The sequence below is a fragment of the Cervus canadensis genome, chromosome 13 (genome assembly GCF_019320065.1).
Source record: "Cervus canadensis isolate Bull #8, Minnesota chromosome 13, ASM1932006v1, whole genome shotgun sequence".
NCBI lineage: Eukaryota > Metazoa > Chordata > Mammalia > Artiodactyla > Cervidae > Cervus > Cervus canadensis.
Window position 1 is genome coordinate 69,413,977 of NC_057398.1, and position 22,787 is coordinate 69,436,763.

General features: G+C 39.6%; 1 long non-coding RNA gene across 1 annotated transcript; it reads right to left on the bottom strand.

Annotated features, from left to right (window-relative positions):
- Positions 1-3,881: 3,881 nt before the first annotated feature.
- LOC122452566 lies at positions 3,882-13,643 on the bottom strand. The gene is made up of 3 exons (XR_006272750.1): positions 13,436-13,643; positions 5,525-5,528; positions 3,882-3,893 (listed from the first exon to the last, which is right to left on the bottom strand). It is a non-coding gene; the product is annotated as an uncharacterized LOC122452566 (long non-coding RNA).
- Positions 13,644-22,787: the final 9,144 nt, after the last annotated feature.

A 22,787-nucleotide genomic window follows, 5' to 3' on the forward strand; every position in this document is an offset into this window, starting at 1 on the left:
GACTGAAGAAAGAAATGGTTAACCAAAGTTTTGAGTAACTTTGGTGTGTCTGAAGAAGATAAATATTTCAAGACTATAAACCATATTTTATAACCACACAGTATGACCAAATTAAAATGTGGATACATTTTCAATCTTATGCAGCCACTGTAAATTCAGTTCCATTTTTAATATGCTGTAATTTGCTATTATAATTACTGAACTTCCCCCTAGGAAGGTCTGGCACTGTTCTTGGGGTTTTTTTTCTTGGCTCCAAAGTAGTCCTCAACCTAGAGTTTGAAAAATGTGAGTTTCATACTCCCTAACTTATCTCTGTTTCCTTCTTTCCAAATGCTAATATATTGGAGTTGAAGATTATATTAAGAACTAGATTGCTTGCCCAGAGAAATTTTCTTATGTGTCAAAAATGTACTTAAAATTAATTTACTTCCTGAAAACCTACAAAAGACATTCAGAGACCAAACTCTAGAATATCCCTTTAGCCAAAAATATTTTATGGTATTTAATGGTATATTTCAAAAATAAGTTTCTAGGTTCAGGAATGGCAGTTTTCAATCACATTAAACATTAAGACAGGAATATCTTGATGTTTTTAAACCTCAGATGTAGTAAGCTTTTGAGATTCCATTCTGTAGATTCCATTGGGAGCATCCCCAGTAGAAGAACATAACTTCTGATAAAGTCTGGCATAAGTCCTGATCCGTAAGTCGTCTGCAGTGATCTTCATCTGTAATATAATTGGATTATTTACATAGCAAATTTTAAAGAAATAAAAAACTCAGTGGTTATTTTTCATTCCTTAAAGGTAGATTTTACTGATATTTTAAAATTGCAAAACAACATTTCATAAATGTTAACCCACATATTAAAGTTATTTACTGCATTCCATTTAAACCTTATCCCCCGGGTTCACCCAAATTTAAGAAACCCACTGCTCAATTTGTGGCAGCATGGCATTGCATTAGTTCCATATCAGTGGGAGACATCACTGGTAATTGATTGGGAATTGTTGGAAACCTGTATATAAGTTCAATTCAGTTGCTCAGTCGTGTCCGACTCTTTGTGACCCCATGGACTGCAGTGTGCCAGGCTTCCCTGTATGTAAGGACTTGTTTGAATGCAGTAATAACTAGTGGATGTTACTAGTTACTAGTGGACAGGGTCTGCTGATGCTACAAATTCTGAAGTGCAAAGGACACTGCACAAAAACGAACTGTCCATCCAAAGTTCTATAGCATCCCTATTGAGAAAGGTGTGCAATAGGAGGAACAAAGGACTTCCAATAGGAGGCATAAGTGCTGCTCCCTCTCTGCTAATCATGAATTTGCATCGTTAATAAGTCACTTCATTAAATACACTTGGACATAGTCCATTTATTTATAAAACAGAGAGGTTAGGGAATTCCCTGGTGGTCCAGTGGTTAAGATTTAGTGCTTCCCCTACAGGGGACACTGGTCAGGGAACTAAAATCCTGCAAGTCGTGGGGCATGGCCAAAAATAAGAGAAAAAATAAAAAAAACAAACTCAGATGTTAAATGGCATGATCAGTGTTATCCTTGGCAGTATGGTATCCCATGTCAGAAACTGTGCGTCTCAAATGCCAGCTAGAAAAAAAAAAAAAAAATGTGAATTTTGTTCAGAATGGCTATCTACAGGATTATTAATTTAAATAATGTCTTCCCTAAACATTTTTAAATGAATTTTAAAAGCCAACATACTATTTTTGAGCACATATTAGACAAATAAACAAATAAATGACATAGAGGAGTCAGGCAAAGACCATTATAGATGGATTTGAGAACTGCCTGTCAGAATAATCTTACACTTCAGACATTAGTAACTTACAGAGCAAAGAAACCCCGATCCTGGTGTAGTGTCCAATCCCAACAGAAGCCTGTTGATAGAAATCATATAGTCCTTCACAAATGACTGCAATAGAAACAAAACATGCATTTATTTTGATGGACTCACTTCTGTAGGGTAAGTCACTCCAGTGTGCACACTGGGAAAATATTCCCCCCTCAATTTGGCCTTTTCAATTAGGGGACAAGCCAACTTGGTTGGGGTACACTGTTGGGGAGCTTAATTGTTGTTGGACTGTACCTGAGCTGAAACTGGCTCATTAGGGATCTAGTTCTTGTGGGGGTTCAGTCCAGTTTAGTTCAGTCACTCAGTTGTATCCAACTCTTTGTGACCCCATGGACTTTAGCACACCAGGCTTCCATCACCAACTCACTGCAGCACACCAGGCTTCCATCACCAACTCCCGGAACTTGCTCCAACTCATGTCCATTGAATCGGCGATGCCATCCAACCACCTCATCCTCTATCGTCCCCTTCTCCTCCTGCCTTAAATCTTTCCCAGCATCAGGGCCTTTTCCAGTGAGTCAGTTCTTCGCATCAGGTGGCCAAATATTGCAGCTTCAGCCTCAGCTACAGCATCAATCCTTCCAATAAACAGTCAAGACTGATTTCCTTTAGTACTGACTGGTTTGATCTCCTTGAAGACCAAGGGACTCTCAAGAGTTCTCTCCAACCCCACTGTACAAAAACATCAATTATTCAGCACTCAGCTTTCTTTATGGTCCAATTCTCACATCCATAGATGACTGCTGGGAAAACTATAGCTTTGACTAGATGGACCTTTGTCAACAAAGTAATGTCTCTGCTTTTTTAATATGCTGTCTCGACTGGTCATAGCTTTTCTTCCAAGGAACAAGCATCTTTTAATTCCATGGCTGCAGTCACTATCTGCAGTGACTTTGGAGTGCAAGAAAATAAAGTCTGTCACTGTTTCCATTGTTTACTCATCTATTTGCCATGAAGTGATGGGACTAGATGCCATATCTTAGTGTGGGGGTAAGCCTATCCTAGTTGAAATCAGTTCATTTGTTTTGTAGGGTAAGTTTATTTACCGGAGTTGGGAACCAATTCAGTTGGAACCAGTTTGTTGAGGAACTAGTTCTTGCAGGGGTAACCTATCCTAGTTGGAATTAGTTCTTTGGTTTGTAGGGTAAGTTTGGGAGTTGAGAACTAACTTGTTGGTGTATTGATGCTGCAATTTCTTTGTGGAATTTTTTAAAATTGGAATTTGCATACATCTTTTGTGTTGTGGTTTGGTCATACTTAAAAAGAAATTGGAAAGTATTCCATCTATAAATGGGAATTGCTCCATCTATCTTGAAGTAGAGCCCTTTAGGGTGTATACTGGATAAATGAGTAAAATATAATTGTGAGCCTATGACTATGCTATTGTAATAGAATGTGGACCCAATGTATGTTAGGCTCAGAAGATCAATGGCTTCTGAATGGCTCACTCAACTATTATGCAATCTCACAGTTAGAAGTGTTTTGTTAAAAGCAAGGAAAAGAGGTGATATGCCATATGTAGAAGCATTTATCACATCACATCAGGAGAAACAGGAGTCACACCTAGTGGTGTGGAGGGCTGAGAGAAAACCCAACAGGGTACCCAGACAAAAGAGCTGAAACAAAATTCAGGAGATAAAACAAAAACCAACTGAGGATCCATCACGGTTTCCAGAAAGAAGTTATCAAGTATATAGGTGCTATGCAGATACAGACCCTGAGGGCCCTAAGAATGTAAGGATGATAAATGTGACCCTCATCAGGCAATGCCCCAGAAATTAAAATACATAGAAATTAGATGGTGTATTTGAAATGAATCCTTCTCAATTAGTAGATGTTGCTTTTAAAGTAGCAGCAGGGAAGAAGGACAGAAGCAAGGAGTTGCGAAACAGATCTGGAGTGGGTTGTCATTTCCTCTCCAGTGGATCTTCGTGACGTAGGCACAGAACCCTCATCAGTCAACTCAGCGACTGAGCACACATGAGATACATAGAATAGGTTAGAGTGTAAACATCTTATCACATCTTACAGGTTGTTTTAAAGGTTATCATATCATTGTTGTTGTAGTTGTTTAGTGGCTGAACTCTAGTGGCTAAAACACGCCCGACTCTTTCACAACCTGATGAACTGTAGTTCGCAAGGTTCCTCTGTCCATGGGATACCGGCAAGAATACTGGAGTGGGTTGCCACTTCCTTCTCCATGGGCTTCCCGACCGAGGGATTGAACCTACGTTTAAAGCACTGGCAGGCAGATTCGCTACCACTGAGCCACCAGGGAAGCACTATCATATCATTAAGCCTCAGTTAAAAAAAGAAATAAAAATCTATCTTGTCATTGTCCTAAATATGCATGTACAGTTAAGCTGTCCTTAAAAAATATGGGAAATGATTATTTTCTAGGATATCTTGATATGTTTAAATTTTATGCATGCCATTGGACATGATGAAAACACTTCTAGGTTTTTAATAGCAAAATACTATAAGCTGAATAAAATAGAGAATATTTTTTCAAAATTTGTAATGACTAAAATTTATAATGAAATATCAACTAGTGCCTTTGGTTTTTGTTTAAAGCCCTGTGAATATTTTTCTTAATAGATACATTTAGAAATTATCTGTATACTTGAATCAAAGAATATGAAATGCTGCTGTTCAGTTTCTGGCAAAGTTAAAAAGAAATCATAATATACTTGTATAAAATAAAATCCTTGTGAACTTACCTAAGGTGAAATAATGTAAAACATTGGTATTCAGAAAGAAATTGAATGGATCTTAGAGGCTGTAAAATTTTCCTTATATGTTCTAAGGTAGGCTATAGTTAATCAGATGTTGAAAATGTCCTTGGTTTTTCAGTTTATTGACATCATTTGGTATCTTAATTTTTTAAATGTGTTTTAGAAAGAAATACGACTTTTCCTTAACCAAGTAATTCTTTCTTAACTTTTATTTATGTCTAGTTATATGTTTAAAGGAATATGCAAAATATATTCAAATGTCACATGAAACATTGGAGGATACTGGGCTCCTCTGTCCATGGGATTTCCCAGGCAAGAATACTGGAGTGGGTTGCCATTTCCTTCTCCAGGGATCTTCCCAACCCAGGAATCAAACCCAAAAAAGTGTGTCTATCAGCCAGAAAGAGGAAAATAAATATCATATATTAAGACATATATGTGGAATCTAGAAAAATGGTATCAGTTCAGTTCAGTTCAGTCACTCAGTCATGTCCGAATTTTTGTGACCCCGTGAATTGCAGCACGCCAGGACTCCCTGTCCATCACCAATGCCCGGAGTTTACTCAAACTCATGTCTATAGAGTCGGAGATGCCATCCAGCCATCTCATCCTCTGTGGTCCTCTTCTCCTCCTGCCCCCAATCTCTCCCAACATCCGGGTCTTTTCCAATGAGTCAACACTTCGCATGAGGTGGCCAATGTATTGGAGTTTCAGCTTCAGCATCAGTCCTTCCAATGTGCACCCAGGACTGATCTCCTTAAGGATGGACTGGTTGGATCTCCTTGCAGTCCAAGGGACTCTCAAGAGTCTTCTCCAACAACATAGTTCAAAAGCATGAATTTTTCGGCACTCAGCTTTCTTCACAGCCCAACTCTCATATCCATACATGACCACTGGAAAAACCATAGCCTTGACTAGACGGACCTTTGTTGGCAAAGTAATGTCTCTGCTTTTTAATATGCTATCTAGGTTGGTCATAACTTTCCTTCCAAGGAGTAAGCATCTTTTAATTTCATGGCTGCAATCACCATCTGCAAGTGATTTTGGAGCCCCCCAAAACAAAGTCAGCCTCTGTTTCTGCTGTTTCCCCATCTGTTTCCCAGATGGGACCAGATGCCATGATCTTAGTTTTCTGAATGTTGATCTTTAAGCCAAATTTTTCATTCTCTTTCACTTTCATCAAGTGGCTTTTTAGTTCCTCTTCACTTTCTGCCATAAGGGTGGTGTCATCTGCATATCTGAGGTTATTGATATTTCTCCTGGCAATCTTGATTCCAGCTTGTGCTTCTTCTAGCCCAGCATTTCTCATGATGTACTCTGCATAGAAGTTAAATAAGCAGGGTGACAATATACAGCCTTGACTAACTCCTTTTCCTACTTGGAACCAGTCTGTTGTTCCATGTCCAGTTCTAACTGTTTCTTCCTGACCTACATACAGGTTTCTCAAGAGGCAGGTCAGGTGGTCTGGTATTACTACTTTAAGCATATTTAAGCATGACAGAGGATGAGACAGTTGGATGGCATCACTGACTCAATGAACATGGGTTTGGGTGGACTCTGGCAGTTGGTGATGGACAGGAAGACCTGGCATACTCTGGTTCATGGGGTCGCAAACAGCCGGACACAACTGAGCAACTGAACTGAACTGAACTTATATCATATGACTTTTACCACAGCAAAAAAAAAAAAAAAAATAACAAACATGTGTTGTTTGTATAGTGGTGTAAGAAGGTTTCTTTTGAAAAAATTCTGTTGCTATTATTGCCTACTAATAAACAAGCCTAAGAGCAAATATTTGTGTAAGATTGGAACAAATTTCTTAAGAATGAAACTTCACCTTGTCTCAAGTGGTAAACTCAAAAACGCTCGTTTATCTTGTTGCAAGTTTACCCTTAATGGGAAAGACAGACACAGCAAAGCAAATAAAAACATGAGCCTTCACTCTCTGAGGCAATGGAAGGGGGCTCCAGTCTCTAGTGCAGCAAATTTGGGAGATCTCAGGGGAAGAAATGGCTCTGGGTCCATCTTTTTAGGAATGGGTGGGACAGCACACTGTTGACAGAGGGGGTCTTGGAGATAAAACCGGGTCCACTGCTCCTGCTTGTTGTCATGATGGTACTAAAGCAACTAGACCCCTGGGCTTTCCCTGGACAGACAGATGAGGCTGGGCTCAGCATCAACCCTGTCAGGGAGAAAGAGGAGTTACTCCACCACATCTATCGTGTCTACTAGTTTAGAAGACTGTCCAGAGTATAAGGACATCCTGACTTGAAATGTAGGGAGAAGGAAGGATATGCAGGTAGTGCTCCATTGGTGTCTGTGTCCATCACATCACAATGCAGTCACTGACTTATTAGCCTTGGTGTCAACAATGCTTATTTGAACCATCTAGATAGGCGGCTCTGAATGAGCTGTCTTACTACAGAAATAGGATGGATTTCCTATGAATCTGGGGCCACATGTGGTTCTTAAATTGCGCCAAGTGCCTGGAACACAGACAGTCAATGGAATTTTATTGAACAAAAGAATAAATCTTTTCTACTTACAGTAGTTGTTGCATAAAGTTGATAGCATTTATATAAAAAGGCAAATACCCTCAGTCTTACTTATCCCTGCCATTTGGTTTGCTATCGTTAACATGTGGTTTTGTTGGAAGAAGACATTTGTTTCTGGTAAAAACTGTGGTTTCTTTAAACTGTGTCCATCCAGTGCCATATGGAATTTGATGATAACATGGTTGGACTTAGAACAGTGTGGGAGGTGAAGAAAAATCAAGGATTTTATTGGCATCCATTAATGGTTTTTATCTGTACTTTCTCAACTATGATTCTTTTACATGTCTTGATTCTTTTGCCTGGACCCAACACATGGTAATACTATAACACCAAATCTAGTGGTTTTCCTACCATGCACCCTACTTGCCCTTCTTTACAGAGTATGACACGACATCTTCTCTTCTTTTCCACTCTTTTCCTCTCTCTTTCTCCCCACCCCTATTCTACTTTACCAAAAGCCCTCAAATCTTCTTTCCAGATTCTCATATCCTGGCCAATTAGCTCTGGCTTTCCTCTCATGAAATTGCTCGACAACGGAGTGGCCTTTGGAATTCAAGTGCAGAAAATCCTCATAGTAAAATACAACCGTCTTCAACGAATTGCTAGTGTTTTGTGTATCCTGTTTAGAGCTTTCCTAGGAAAGAGTCTCGGGGTGGCAGGGGGCCTAGCAGCTCTGAATGTGTATCTCTTCCAGAACAGGTTTCTTATTAGAGCTTCTCACTGAAGTGTGTGCTTAGGAACTGGGGAATCAGAGGACCCTGAGTCATCATGACTTTAAATCGATCCCCCTTTCTTTCACTTCTTCTTTATATTGCACGCAGAAGGAGGCAGTTCCAGTAATAAAGAACATTTTTCTGCATTTCCACTTCTCTTCTTACTGGAAAGAGTAGATTCCTACCACGCCCCACCCCCCACACACACGTGAACACAGACCCACATGTGCATGCGCACACACACACACACACACACACACACATGTCTGTTCTAGTCTCAGTGGCAGCTTAGGGGGGTTGCATTGGCTGGACACTCCAGGAATCCATCTTGCTTATGAGAACTCAAGGTGAACTCAGGCCCATGTCCTCTAACACCCTTGAGTCAACCCAAGGCAAGTTCATACTGAAGGAGTTTGTGGTGTGCGAGACCCACTTCCTTATCTTAGAGGAGAATGCAAGTTCTTTGAGGCAGTTATTACCCTCCTACAGTAAGACACAGATGGTCCATGCCTTAGAAATAGGAAGCTGGGTGCAATTTATCATCCAAATCAGGATCTCTTCACAGGTGCACCTAGTAAGTATACTGAGTCAATAGCCGTACACCAGGAGTGTAGGGCAAACTGGGACTCCAAACATGACACATAACTTAGAAATATGTGCTCTACAAACAAGACACACAAATGGCTGCCTGCACCCTGTTCTCCTCTGAGGTCCTGATGCTCCAGAGAATTGAGACACTTGGAAAACTGTAAGCTTCTGAGAAACATGTGGGTTCAGTAATAAATAAAGGATGTTGAAGGATTAAATGTGAATTTTTAGAGGGACACTAGCATTCAATCTATGGTAACTTTGAACCTATGATGTGAAATCATAAACTATGCACATTCTTCATTTTTTCTTTTTTTCCTTTATTTTTTTGGCTACACCATGTCATCTTAGTTCCCTGACCAGGGAGTGAACTTGGGCCCAAGCAGTGATAGCACCAAGACTTAACCACATTATGCAGGTTCTTAATAGATACATTTGTACATTAAAACAGTTGTGTGTATGGGAGACAGACATCCATGAAAATCATGTATCATCACTCCCCTAGGTCAGGCAGTGGTGTATCACATTTAAAAAGCAATAGAAACTAATACATAATCACTTCAAATTATTTCTGCACCAATATAGGGGAAGTTAAATATTCTCTTAAAAATTTGATGAGAAATTTTCATAATCAATCATGAAGATTGCACCAAACTCCTATCCAGCCATTCCAGCACTTAGCTTATGAATAAAAAAAATTTTCCAACTTGTTTGAAGAAGAAAAAAAGAAAGAATAAGGCAATGTGTTTTTATTCATTCTTATATATCTATGTCTCCTATCAAACTAAAAATTCTATGTACTTTATTCTAACTCATAACTTCCTGCAGTGAGCAAGGAATATGGCTAATAGTAGATGCTCAGTAAATATTCAGTGGCTTGATTTTAAATTGACAATATGTAAAATCTTGCCTTCTTGCTTTTACAGAGTGAATATGCTAAAAATAACTGACATTCTTGCCTATTTCTCCCAGGATTTATTTCCAATGAGTATTAGTTTGCTCTATGATTGACTATTTCAGTTTAGTTCAGTTCAGTCACTCAGTTATGTCCTGCTCTTTGCGACCCCACGAATCATAGCACACCAGGCCTCCCTGTCCATCACAAAATCCCAGGGTTTACTCAAACTCATGTCCATCGAGTCGGTGATGCCATCCAGCCATCTCATCCCCTGTCGTCCCCTTCTCCTCCTGCTCCCAATCCCTCCCAGAATCAGGGCCTTTTCCAATGAGTCAACACTTCACATGAGGTGGCCAAAGTATTGGAGTTTCAGCTTCAGCATCAGTCCTTCCAATAAACACCCAGGACTGATCTCCTTAAGGATGGACTAGTTGGATCTCCTTGCAGTTCAAGGGACTCTCAAGAGTCTTCTCCAAAACCACAGTTCAAAAGCATCAGTTCTTCAGCACTCAGCTTTCTTCACAGTCCAACTCTCACATCCATACATGACCACTGGAAAAACCATATACTTGACTAGACAGACTTTTGTTGGCAAAGTAATATCTCTGCTTTTTAATATGCTATCTAGGTTGGTCATAACTTTCCTTCCAAGGAGTAAGTGTCTTTTAATTTCATGGCCCCAATCACCATCTGCAGTGATTTTGGAGTCCCAAAAAATAAAGTCAGCCACTGTTTCCACTGTTTCTCCATCTATTTGCCACGAAGTGATGGGACCAGATGCCATGATCTTAGTTTTCTGAATGTTGAGCTTTAAGCCAACTTTTTCATTCTCCTCTTTCACTTTCATCAAGAGGCTTTTTAGTTCCTCTTCTCTTTCTGCCATAATGGTGGTGTCATCTGTATATCTGAGGTTATTGATATTTCTCCAGGCAATCTTGATTCCAGTTTGGGCTTCCTCCACCCAGCGTTTCTTATGATGTACTCTGCATATAAGTTAAATAAGCAGGGTGACGATATACAGCCTTGATGTACGCCGTTTCCTATTTGGAAACAGTCTGTTGTTCCATGTCCAGTTCTAACTGTTGCTTCCTGACTTGCATACAGGTTTCTCAAGAGGCAGGTCAGGTGGTCTGGTATTCCCATCTCTTGAAGAATTTTCCACAGTTTTTCGTGATCCACACAGTCAAAGTCTTTGGTATACTCAATAAAGCGAAATAGATGATTTTCTGGAACTCTCTTGCTTTTTCAATGACCCAGCAAATGTTGGCAATTTGATCTATGGTTCCTCTGCCTTTTCTAAAACCAGCTTGGACATCTGGAAGTTCATGGTTCACGTATTGCTGAAGCCTGGTTTGGAGAATTTAGAGCATTACTAAATTTAGAGCATTACTAGCGTGTGAGATGAGTGCAATTGTGCGGTACGTTGAGCATTCTTTGGCATTGCCTTTCTTTTGGATTGGGATGAAAACCGACCTTTTCCAGTCTTGTGGCCATTGCTGAGTTTTCCAAATTTGCTGGCATATTGAGTGCAGCACTTTCACAGCATCATCTTTCAGGATTTGAAATAGCTCAACTGGAATTCCATCACCTCCACTAGCTTTCCTAGTGATGCTTTCTAAGGCCCACCTGACTTCACATTCCAGGATGTCTGGTTCTAGGTGAGTGATCACACCATCATGATTATCTGGGTCATGAAGATCTTTTTTGTACAGTTCTTCTGTGTATTTTGCCACCTCTTCTTAATATCTTCTGCTTCTGATAGGTCCATACCATTTCTGCCATTTATTGAACCGATCTTTGCGTGAAATGTTCCCTTGGTATCTTTAATTTTCTTGAGGAGATCTCTAGTCTTTCCCATTTTGTTGTTTTCCTCTATTTGTTTGCATTGATCACTGAGAAAGGCTTTTTTTTTTTTTATCTCTCCTTGTTATTCTTTGGAACTTTGCATTAAATTGACTATACAACAGTATATAATTTATTGACATGACCCTTTATTAAAATGTTGTTAGTTGCTCAGTCATGTTTGACTCTTTGTGGCCACATGTAACCTTCCAGCCTCCTCTGTTCATGAGATTCTCCAAGCAAGAATACTGGAGTAGGTTGCCATTCTCCTCTCCAGGAGATCATCCTGAGCCTGAATCGAACCCAGGTCTCCTGAATTGCAGGTAGATTCTTTACCATCTGAGCCATTCTCACACCAACAGATGTCAATTCAATTCACTTCTGGCACTCATTACTCAGAATTGGCTTAGACCCCGCAGAGTAGGGACTCAGTCGCACAAGACTGCTCTCATTTTAGCAATAAGCTCAAAGTACTCAGTGTGTCCAATCCAGCAGCACCTCTTACTCATCCAGCTACAAATCTAGAGTTTCCCACAACTCCCTGAATTTCAGTAATCCTCCAGAAGGCTCACAGAACTCATAAAAGTGTTATATTTAAGGACTATCATTTGAATATAAAGAATGCAAATGAACAGCAGATGAAAAAGCACACTGGACAAATCTGGAAGAGTCTTAAGCACAAGAGCTTCTGACTCCATGGAGTCTGAAGGTACCACCCTCCAGGTACATATGTTCACCAATCAGAAGGCTCTCTAAGCCTCTTTCTTCAGTATTTTTATCAAAGCTTCATTATGTATCATGATTAATTAAATTATTATGATGAAACTCAATCTTCAGTCCCTCCTCCTTCCCTGGAGGCAGGGAGGTGAGCAGGCACTGAAAGTTTCAGTTTCCTAATCACATCTTTGCTGTTTCTGGCAACTAGCCTTCATCCTAAAGTTGTCTCCACGAGTTGCCTTGTTAACGTAAAATCAAGTATGAATAACAAAAGGTACTCTTATCACTTAGAAAATTCCAGGGGTTTTTGAAGATCTATGTCAGGAACAATGGACAAAGACCTAATATTAACTTTTCTTTATACACTAATGCTATTCATCTCATGTTTTCATTACTCTGCTTCCTACATCAATATGTAATTAGTATATGATTGCTAAACTGTAATTATGATAATCACTGGAGAAAGGTTCAAAAGCAGCTTTAAAGAAAGCAGGCCTAAAGCTCACTGCATCATCAGTTCAATTCAGTCACACAGTCATGTCTGACTCTTTGCAACCCCATGGACTGCAGAACACCAGGCCTCCCTGTCCATCACCAACTCCTGGAATTTACTCAAACTCATGTTCCACTGAGTCATTGATACCATCCAACCATTTCATCCTCTGTCATCCCCTTTTCCTCCCACCTTCAATCTTTCCCAGCATCAGGGTCTTTTCAAATAAGTCCGTTCTTCACATCAAGTGGCAAAAGAATTGGAGTTTCACCTTCATCATCAGCTCTTCCAATAAATACTCAGGACTAATTTCCTCTAGGATGGACTAATTGGATCTTGATGTCCAAGGGACTCTCAAGAGTCTTCTCCAACACCATATGCGTGGATAAAAGGCATTTTTATGAAATGCATTAAAATAAGAGAAATTAAATATCTTCAGAGGAAAATGAAACAAGCATTTTTTCCTTTATCTATTGTTTTTCTCTTCAGTTTCCTTATTACCAGTCACATTTCCCATCTCTGCTTAGCTCTCATACCATGTTCCTAATGCCTGCTACCTCAACTTTGTTAGGAGGAGTGTCAACAAGCCAATGATCAATGACAGAGCACAAGAAGTTCAGTTGGCATGCCATATCTACAGGCTCCTCATCTGCCAATTTCAGCCAATCACAGACTGAAAATATTTGGGGAAAAAAATTCCAGAAAGTTCCCAAAACCAAAACTTGAATTTGCTGCCTAATGACAGCATTTATGTAGAATTCACATTGTATGAGTGTGGCGACTGCTGCGACAGTGCATGAGCACAGTCAAAAGGAGCTACCCTGTGCACAAGGGCGGGGGCGGTGGCCAAGATGCTACCCTGCGTCCAAGGTAAGGAGCAGTGGCTGCGCTTTGCTGGGGCAGCCGTGAAGAGAGACCCCCACGTCCAAGGTAAGAGAAAGTCAAGTAAGATGGTAGGCACTGAGAGAGGGGATCAGAGGGCAGACAGACTGAAACTACAATCACAGACAACTAGCTAATCTGACCACAGCCTTGTCTAACTCAATGAAACTAAGCCATGCCTTGTGGGGCCACCTAAGATAACCATGTCATGGTGAAGAGGTCTGAGAGAATGTGGTTGACTGGAGAAGGGAATGGAAAACCACTTCAGTATTCCTGCCTTGAGAATCCCATGAACAATATGAAAAGGCAAATAGATATGACACTGAAAGATGAACTCCCCAGGTCGGTAGGTGCCCAATATGCTACTGGAGATCAGTGGAGAAATAACTCCCAAAGGATTGAAGGGATGAAGCCAAAGCAAAAACAACACCCAGTTGTGAATGGGACTGGGGATGGAAGCAAGATTCAATGCTGTAAAGAGCAATATTGCATAGGAATCTGGAATGTTATGTCCATGAATCAAGGCAAATTGGAAGGGGTCAAACAGGAGATGACAAGAGTGAACATAGACATTCTAGGAATCAGTGAACTAAGATGGACTGGAATGGGTGAATTTAACTCAGATGACCATTATATCTACTACTGTGGGCAGGTATCCCTTAGAAGAAATGGAGTAGCCATCATAGTCAACAAGAGTCTGAAATGCAGTACTTGGATGCAATCTCAAAAACGACAGAATGATCTCTGTTCGTTTCCAAGGCAAACCACTCAATATCATGGTAATCCAAGTCTATGTCCCAACCAGTAATACTGAAGAAGCTGAAGTTGAACAGTTCTATGAAGACCTACAAGGCCTTCTAGAACTAACACCCAAAAAAGATGTCCTTTTCATTATTGGGGACTGGAATGCAAAAGTAGGAAGTCAAGAAGCACCTGGAGTAACAGGCAAATTTGGCCTTGGAGTACAGAATGAATCAGGGCAAAGGCTAATAGAGTTCTGCAAGGAAAACACACTGGCCATAGCAAATACCCTCTTCAAACAATACAGGAGAAGTCTCTACACACGGACATTACCAGATGGTTGACACTGAAATCAGATTGATTATATTCTTTACAGCCAAAGATGAAGAAGCTCTATACAGTCAGCAAAAACAAGACTGGTAGCTGACTGTGGCTCAGATCATGAACTCCTTATTGCCAAATTCAGACATAAACTGAAGAAAGTAGGGAAAACCAATAGACCATTCAGGTATGACCTAAATCAAATCCCCTATGATTATAGAGTGGAAGTGAGAAATAAATTTAAGGGACTAGATCTGATAGACAGTGCCTGATGAACTATGGACGGAGGTTCCTGACATTGTACAGGAGACAGGAATCAAGACCATTCCCAAGAAAAAGAAATGCAAAAAAGCAAAATGGCTGCCTGAGGAGGGCTTACAAATAGCTGTGGAAAGAAGGGAAGTGAAAAGCAAAGGAGAAAAGGAAAGATATTCCCATTTGAATGCAGAGTTTCAAAGAATAGCAAGGAGAGATAAGAAAGCCTTCCTCAGTGACCAGTGCAAAGAAATAGAGGAAAACAACAGAATGGGAAAGACTAGAGAGCTCTTCAAGAAAATTAGAGATAGCAAGGAAATATTTCATGCAAAGATGGGCTCAATAAAGAACAGAAATGGTATGGACCTAACAGAAGCAGAAGATATTAAAAAGAGGTGACAAGAATACAAAGAAGAATTGTACAAAAAATATTTTCACGGCCCAGATAATCACGATGGTGTGATCACTCACGTGGAGCCAGACATCCTGGAATGTGAAGTCAAGTGAACCTTAGGAAGCATCACGAAGAACAATGCTAATGAAGATGATGCAATTCCAGTTGAGCTATTTCAAATCCTGAAAGATGATGCTGTGAAAGTGCTACACTCAATATTTCAGCAAATTTGGAAAACTCAGCAATGGCCACAGGACTGGAAAAGGTCAGTTTTCATCCCAGTTCCAAAGAAAGGCAATTCCAAACAATGCTCAAACTACCACACAATTGCACTCATCTCACACGCTAGTAAAGTAATGCTCAAAATTTTCCAAGCTAGGCTTCAGCAATATGTGAACCGTGAACTTCCAGATGTTCAAGCTGGTTTTAGAAAAGGCAGAGGAACCACAGATCAAATTGCCAACATCTGCTGGGTCATTGAAAAAGCAAGAGAGTTCCAGAAAATCATCTATTTCGCTTTATTGAGTATACCAAAGCGTTTGACCGTGTGGATCACAAAAAGCTGTGGAAAATTCTTCAAGAGATGGGAATACCAGACCACCTGACCTGCCTCTTGAGAAACCTGTATGCAAGTCAGGAAGCAACAGTTAGAACTGGACATGGAGCAACAGACTGTTTCCAAATAGGAAAAGGCGTACATCAAGGCTGTATATCGTCACCCTGCTTATTTAACTTATATGCAGAGTACATCATAAGAAACGCTGGGTGGAGGAAGCCCAAACTGGAATCAAGATTGCCTGGAGAAATATCAATAACCTCATATATGCAAATGAAACCACCCTTACGGCAGAAAGAGAGGAACTAAAAAGCCTCTTGATGAAAGTGAAGAGGAGAATGAAAAAATTGGCTTAAAGCTCAACATTCAGAAAACTAAGATCATGGCATCTGGTCCCATCACTTCATGGGAAATAGATGGAGAAACAGTGGAAACAATGGCTGACTTTATTTTTGGGGGCTCCAAAATCACTGCAGATGATGATTGCAGCCATGAAATTAAAAGACACTTACTCCTTGGAAGGAAAGTTAAGACCAACCTAGATAGCACATTAAAAAGCAGAGAGATTCCTTTGTCACCAAAGTTCCATCTAGTCAAGCCTATTTTTTCCCCCTAGTGGTCATGTATGGATGTGAGAGTTGGACTGTGAAGAAAGCTGAGTGCCAAAGAACTGATGCTTTTGAACTGTGGTGTTGGAGAAGACTCTCGAGAGCCCTGTGGCCTGCAAACATATCCAACCAGTCCATCCTAAAGGAGATCAGTCCTGGGTGTTCATTGGAAGGACTGATGTTGAAGCTGAAACTCCAATACTTTGGCCACCTGATGCGAAGAGCTGACTCATTTGAAAAGATCCTGATGCTGAGAAAGATTGAGGGCAGGAGGAGAAGGGGACGACAGAGGATCAGATGGTTGGATGGCATCACTGACTCATTGGACATGGGTCTGGGTGGACTCCAGCAGTTGGTGATGGACAGGGAGACCTGGAATGCTGTGCTTCATGGGGTTGCAAAGAGTCAGATAAGACTGAGCGACTGAAGTGAACTGAACTGAACTGAAAACTGGGTATTACAAGCAGTCAAGAGATTATTAAAATTACACAGAAGGGCATGCATACATAAGCTATATGCAGATAGAAAATCATTTCATATAAAGGAATTGAGCATCCTCAGTTCTTGGTCCTGCTGAAGAGTGAGGAGGAAGGGTACTTAAACCCCATGGACACAGAGAGAGGACTCTATTGCTGGATAAATAATACCAGTGAGGTTATATGAATATCCAGGACAAGAAAGATAATGTAAAACAAACAAATGAAAAACAAAAACGAAAGAAAAAGCAAATTAAAAAAGCAAGCTAAAGCATGATGTTCAGAAATGCTTAGATTGACTTTACAAATTAGAAGGAAGTAAGGGTCATATTTCGCATATGGCCAAGAATATTGACTGTCCGCCTAAACTCATTGCCCAATTCGTTGGCCTTAAGCTTGGACTACCTTTCCTAGCTTCCCCTGAAGTTAGGTGTGGGCACAGGATTGAGTTCTAGCTTTTTGTATCTGAGTGGACTCTATGTGCTACTCCCAGACCTGGTCCAGGAGACTCTCCATCTAGTAAATATTGATCTGTGAATTCTACTTGTTTCAGTCAGTCAGATGTTAGAAGAAAGACAGCAGTTCAGGCAAGAATTAACTTCAAGTTCCCAGGTGGTGCTCGCGGTAAGGAACCCTCATGCCAATGCAGGAGATGCAAGAGATGTTGGTTCTATTCCTGGGTCAGGAAGATCCCTGGAAGGAGGGCATGACAACCCACTCTAGTATTCTTTCCTGGAGAATCCCACATACAAAAGAGACTGGTGGGCTACAGTCCATATGGTCACAAACAGTAGGACATGACAGGGAGTCAGAGATTAAGAGCCTCCAATATTTATAAAGTTTGTGTTTCTGGATGCATACAAAATAGGAGACACAACTGAAAAAAGAGTGATTAAACAGCAAAGTCAACACTATTGCCTCAATAATCAAGTTTTGAGAAGATAGGAGAGAGATGCTAGGGGTGAGGAGACAAAGAGGTAAAGAACTTAAACATTATATTTAAGAAGGAACTTTAGGGATAGTCTGGCCATAAAAATTAATGAAATGAAGTATACCAGAATTTTGCCACATTTTCAAGAGAAATGAGTCCAGTCTGGAAAATCTTTAATAGATTATAGAAGTCTAGAAAAAATGCCTTTATGAGCTTAAAAATCTTTAGTTTTTATTCTTAACTTGCACAAGCAAGAAGTAGCTTATAAACGTAGTAAAAGGGGACTTCCCTGGTAATCTAGTGGTTGAGAATCTGCCTTCTAATGCTGGGGGAGCTAGTTCTATACCTGGTCAGGGAATGTAGACCTCTCATGCTGCATTTTTATTGTTCAATCACTTGGTTGTGTCTGACTGTTTGTGACCCCATGGATGGAAGCATGCCAGGCTTCCCTGTCCTTTTCTAACTTCTGGAGTTTGCTCAAACTCATGTCCATAGATTTGGTGATGCCATCCAGCCATCTCATCCTCTGTCATCACCTTCTCCTCCTGCCTTCAGTCTTTACCAGCATCATGGTCTTTTCTTCGCATCACGTGGCCAAAATATTGGAGCTTCGGCTTCAGGGTCAGTCCTTTCAATGAATATTCAGGACTGATTTCCTTTAAGACTGACTGGTTAGATCTCCTTGCTGTTCAGGGGACTCTCAAGAACCTTCTCCAGCACTACAGTTCAGTGATAAAAAGGACCAGATAGAAATGAACAGTTACTATTATCACTGATGGCATGTGTGCAAGATTACCAGCTCTGCAATAAGGAAGTAAACAGAGTGGCTAAAACAATATTGATTTATTGCCTCTCAGTTCTGGAAGCTCAGAGTCTAAAATTAAGGTGTTGACCGTTTTTGTTCCTTCTGAGGACTCTGAATGATGGATTTGTTCCAGGCTTCTATTCTTGACTTGTGGATGGCAGTCTTCCCTTTACATGTGTCTGTCTCTATATCTGAATTTATCCGTTTTATAAGGATGCCAATCATTCTGGATTAGAGATGGCCTAATAGTCTTCATTAGCTTGCTTACTCTGATAATATGGGACACTGTAAAAGCAGTGCTAAGGGGAAGGTTCATAGCAATACAGGCTTACCTCAAGAAACAAGAAAAATGTCAGGTAACCTAACACTACACATAAAGCAAATTAAAAAGGAAGAAATTATGAACACCAGGGTTAATAGGAGGAAAGAAATCTTAAAAATTAGGGCAGAAATAATTGCAAAAGAAACAAAAGAGACCATAGTAAAAATCAACAAAACCAAAAGCTGGTTCTTTGAGAAGGTAAATAAAATTGACAAACCATTAGCCAGACTCATCAAGAAACAAAGGGAGGAAAATCAGACGAACAAAATTAGAAATGAAAATGGAGAGATCACAACAGATAACACAGAAATACAAAGGATCATAAGAGATTATTATCAGCATCTATATGCAAATAAAATGGACAACTTGGAAGAAATGGACAAATTCTTAGAAAAGTACAACGTTCCAAAATTGAACCAGGAAGAAATAGAAAATCTCAACAAACCCATCACAAGCATGGAAATTGAAATGGTAATCAGAAATCTTCCAACAAATAAAAGCCCAGGACCGGGTGCCTTCACAGCTGAATTCTACCAAAAATGTAGAGAGGAGTTAACACGTATCCTACTCAAACTCTTCAAGAAAATTGCAGAGGAAGGTACACTTCCAAACACATTCTATGAGGCCACCATCACCTTAATGCCAAAACCTGACAAAGATGTCACAAAAAAAGAAAACTATAGGCCAATATCACTGATGAACATAGATACAAAAATCCTTAACAGAATTCTATAAAACAGAATCCAACAACATATTAAAAAGATCATACATCAAGACCTAGTGGGATTTATCCCAGGATGCAAGGATTCTTCCATATCTGCAAATCAGTCAATGTAATACAGCACATTAACATATTGGAGAAAAAAAAAAAAAAACGAACATATGATTATCTCAATAGATGCAGAGAAAGCCTTTGACAAAATTCAACATCCATTTATGATAAAAACCCTCCAGAAAGCAGGAATAGAAGGAACATACCTCAACATAATAAAAGCTACATATGACAAACCCTCAACAAACATTATCCTCAATGGTGAAAATTTTAAAGCGTTTCCCCTAAAGTCAGGAACAAGACAAGGGTGCCCACTCTCACCACTACTATTCAATATAGTTTTGGAAGCTTTGGCGACAGCAATCAGAGCAGAAAAAGAAATAAAAGGAATCCAGATAGGAAAAGAAGAAGTAAAACTCTCACTATTTGCAGATGACATGATCCTCTATGTAGACAACCCTAAAGACACCACCAGAAAATTAATAGAGCTAATCATGAATATAGTAAAGTTGCAGTATATAAAATTAACACACAGAAATCCCTTGCATTCCTATACACTAACAATGAGAAAACAGAAAGAGAAATTAAGGAAACAATTCCATTCACCATTGCAACGAAAAGAATAAAATACTTAGGAATAAATCTACCTAAAGAAACAAAATACCTATATATAGAAAATTATAAAACACTGATGTTGAAATCAAAGAGGACACAAATAGATGGAGAAATATACCGTGTTCATGGATGGGAAAAATCAATATAGTGAAAATGAGTATACTACGCAAAGCAATCTATAGATTCAATGCAATCCCTATCAAGCTACCAACAGTATTTTTCAGAGAACTAGAACAAATAATTTCACAATTTGTATAGAAATACAAAAAAACCTCAAATAGCCAAAGCAATCTTGAGAAAAAAGAATGGAACTGGAGGAATCAGCCTGCCTGACTTCAGTCTCTATTACAAAGCCACAGTCATCAAGACAGTGTGGTACTGACACAAAGACAGAAATATAGATTAATGGAACAGAATAGAAAGCTCAGAGATAAATCCATGCACCTGTGGACACCTTATCTTTGACAAAGGAGGCAAGGATATACAATGGAGAAGACAATCTCTTTAACAAGTGGTGCTGGGAAAACTAGTGAACCACTTGTAAAAAAAAAAAAACTGAAACTAGAACACTTTCTAACACCATACACAAAAATAAACTCAAAATGGGTTAAAGATCTAAATGTAAGACCAGAAACTATAAAACTCCTAGGGGAAAACATAGGCAAAACACTCTCCGACATAAACCACAGCAGGATCGTCTATGACCCACCTCCAAGAATATTGGAAATAAAAGCAAAAATAATCAAATGGGACCTAATTACATTTAAAAGCTTCTGCACTACAAAAGAAACTATAAGCAAGGTGAAAAGACAGCCTTCAGAATGGGAGAAAATAATAGCAAATGAAGCAACAGACAAAGAATTAATCTCAAAAATATACAAGAAACTCCTGCAGCTCAATTCCAGAAAAATAAATGAGCCAATCAAAAAGTGGGCCAAAGAACTAAGCAGACATTTCCCCAAAGAATACATACAGATGGTTAACAAACACATGAAAAAGATGCTCAACATCACTCATTATCAGAGAAATGCAAATCAAAACCACAATGAGGTACCATTACATGCCAGTTAGAATGGCTACTATCCAAAATCTATGAGCAATAAATACTGGAGAGGCTGTGGAGAAAAGGGAACCCTCTTACATTGTTGGTGGGAATGCAAACTAGTACAGCCACTACGGAGAACAGTGTGGAGATTCTTTTAAAAACTGGAAATAGAACTGCCATATGACCCAGCAATCCCACTTTTGGGCATACCCACCTAGGAAACCAGAATTGAAAGAGACACGTGTAACCCAATGTTCATCCCAGCACTGTTTATAATAGCCAGGACATGGAAGCAACCTAGATGTCCATCAGCAGATGAATGTATAAAAATGCTGTGGTACATATATACAATGGAATATTACTCAGCCATTAAAAAGAATACATTTGAATCAGTTCTAATGAGGTGGATGAAACTGGAGCCTATTATACAGAGTGAAGTAAGCCAGAAAGAAAAACACCAATACAGTATACTAATACATATATATGGAATTTAGAAAGATGGTAATGATAACCTTGTATTCAAGACAGCAAGAGAGACACGGATGTATTGAACAGTCTTTTGGACTGTCTGGAAGAGGGCGAGGGTGGGATGATATGGGAGAATGTCATTGAAACATGTAAATTATCCTATGTGAAATGAATCACCAGTCCAGGTTCGATACGTGATACAGAAAGCTCGGGGCTGGTGCACTGGGATGACTCAGAGGGATGGGATGGGGAGGGAGGTGGGAGGGAGTTTCAAGATTGGGAACACATGTGCACCCATGGCAGATTCAAGTCAATGTATGACAAAACCAATACGATGTTGTAAAGTAAAATAAATAAATAAATTTAAAAAAAAACTTTTCTTTAAAGAATTTCACATTCTGAACTAGTGGAGCTAACATCCATCACATATTTTGGAGGGGTGGGAGGGTCACAATTCAACTCATTGTAGTTCAACAGCCTAAATGTTTCTATGTGACAATCCTATTTCAATGGATATAACTGACACTAAGAGAATGAAAATTTAGTTAGTGAATTTTAGTGGATTTTCCATGACTTTATAACATTCAAACCATTGATTTCAATTCCTTTTCCCTTAACTCCTCTATTCTTAATAATTTGGTAATATATTATTTTGTATTCTTCTTGGAAAAAGTCTAGAAAATGTAAGTGAAAGAAAGTGAAGGAAAGGTGTTAGTTGCTCAGTCATGTCTGTCTCTTTGTGACCCCATGGATCCTCAGGTCTGCCAGGCTCCTCTGTCTATGGGATTTTCCAGGCAAGAATACAGGCATGGGTTGCCATTTCCTATGCCAGGGGATCTTCCCAACTCCGAGACCGAACCCAGGTCTCCTGCATTGCAGGCAGATTCTTTATCATCTGAGGCACCATGGAAGGCCCTCAAAAGATGCAAGGGTAAGTATAAATCTCAAGAAATAAATGAGTTCCCTAATGCCCCAAAGAAGGAAAACTCTCTCCTTTTTCCTAGAGGGTTTCCTTTTATAAAGTTTGCATTTGCGAATCATTTCCTTGTCTCTTAGAGATAGATGCAGACCTTTTGAAAACATGAATAACCTCTAGCCAGCTTTGAGTTCCAGGAATGTCTTCAGGGCCTTGGAACTATTTTCTTTAAATGTGAACATAAAGTACCATGTCTGTCTCTTTGGGAGT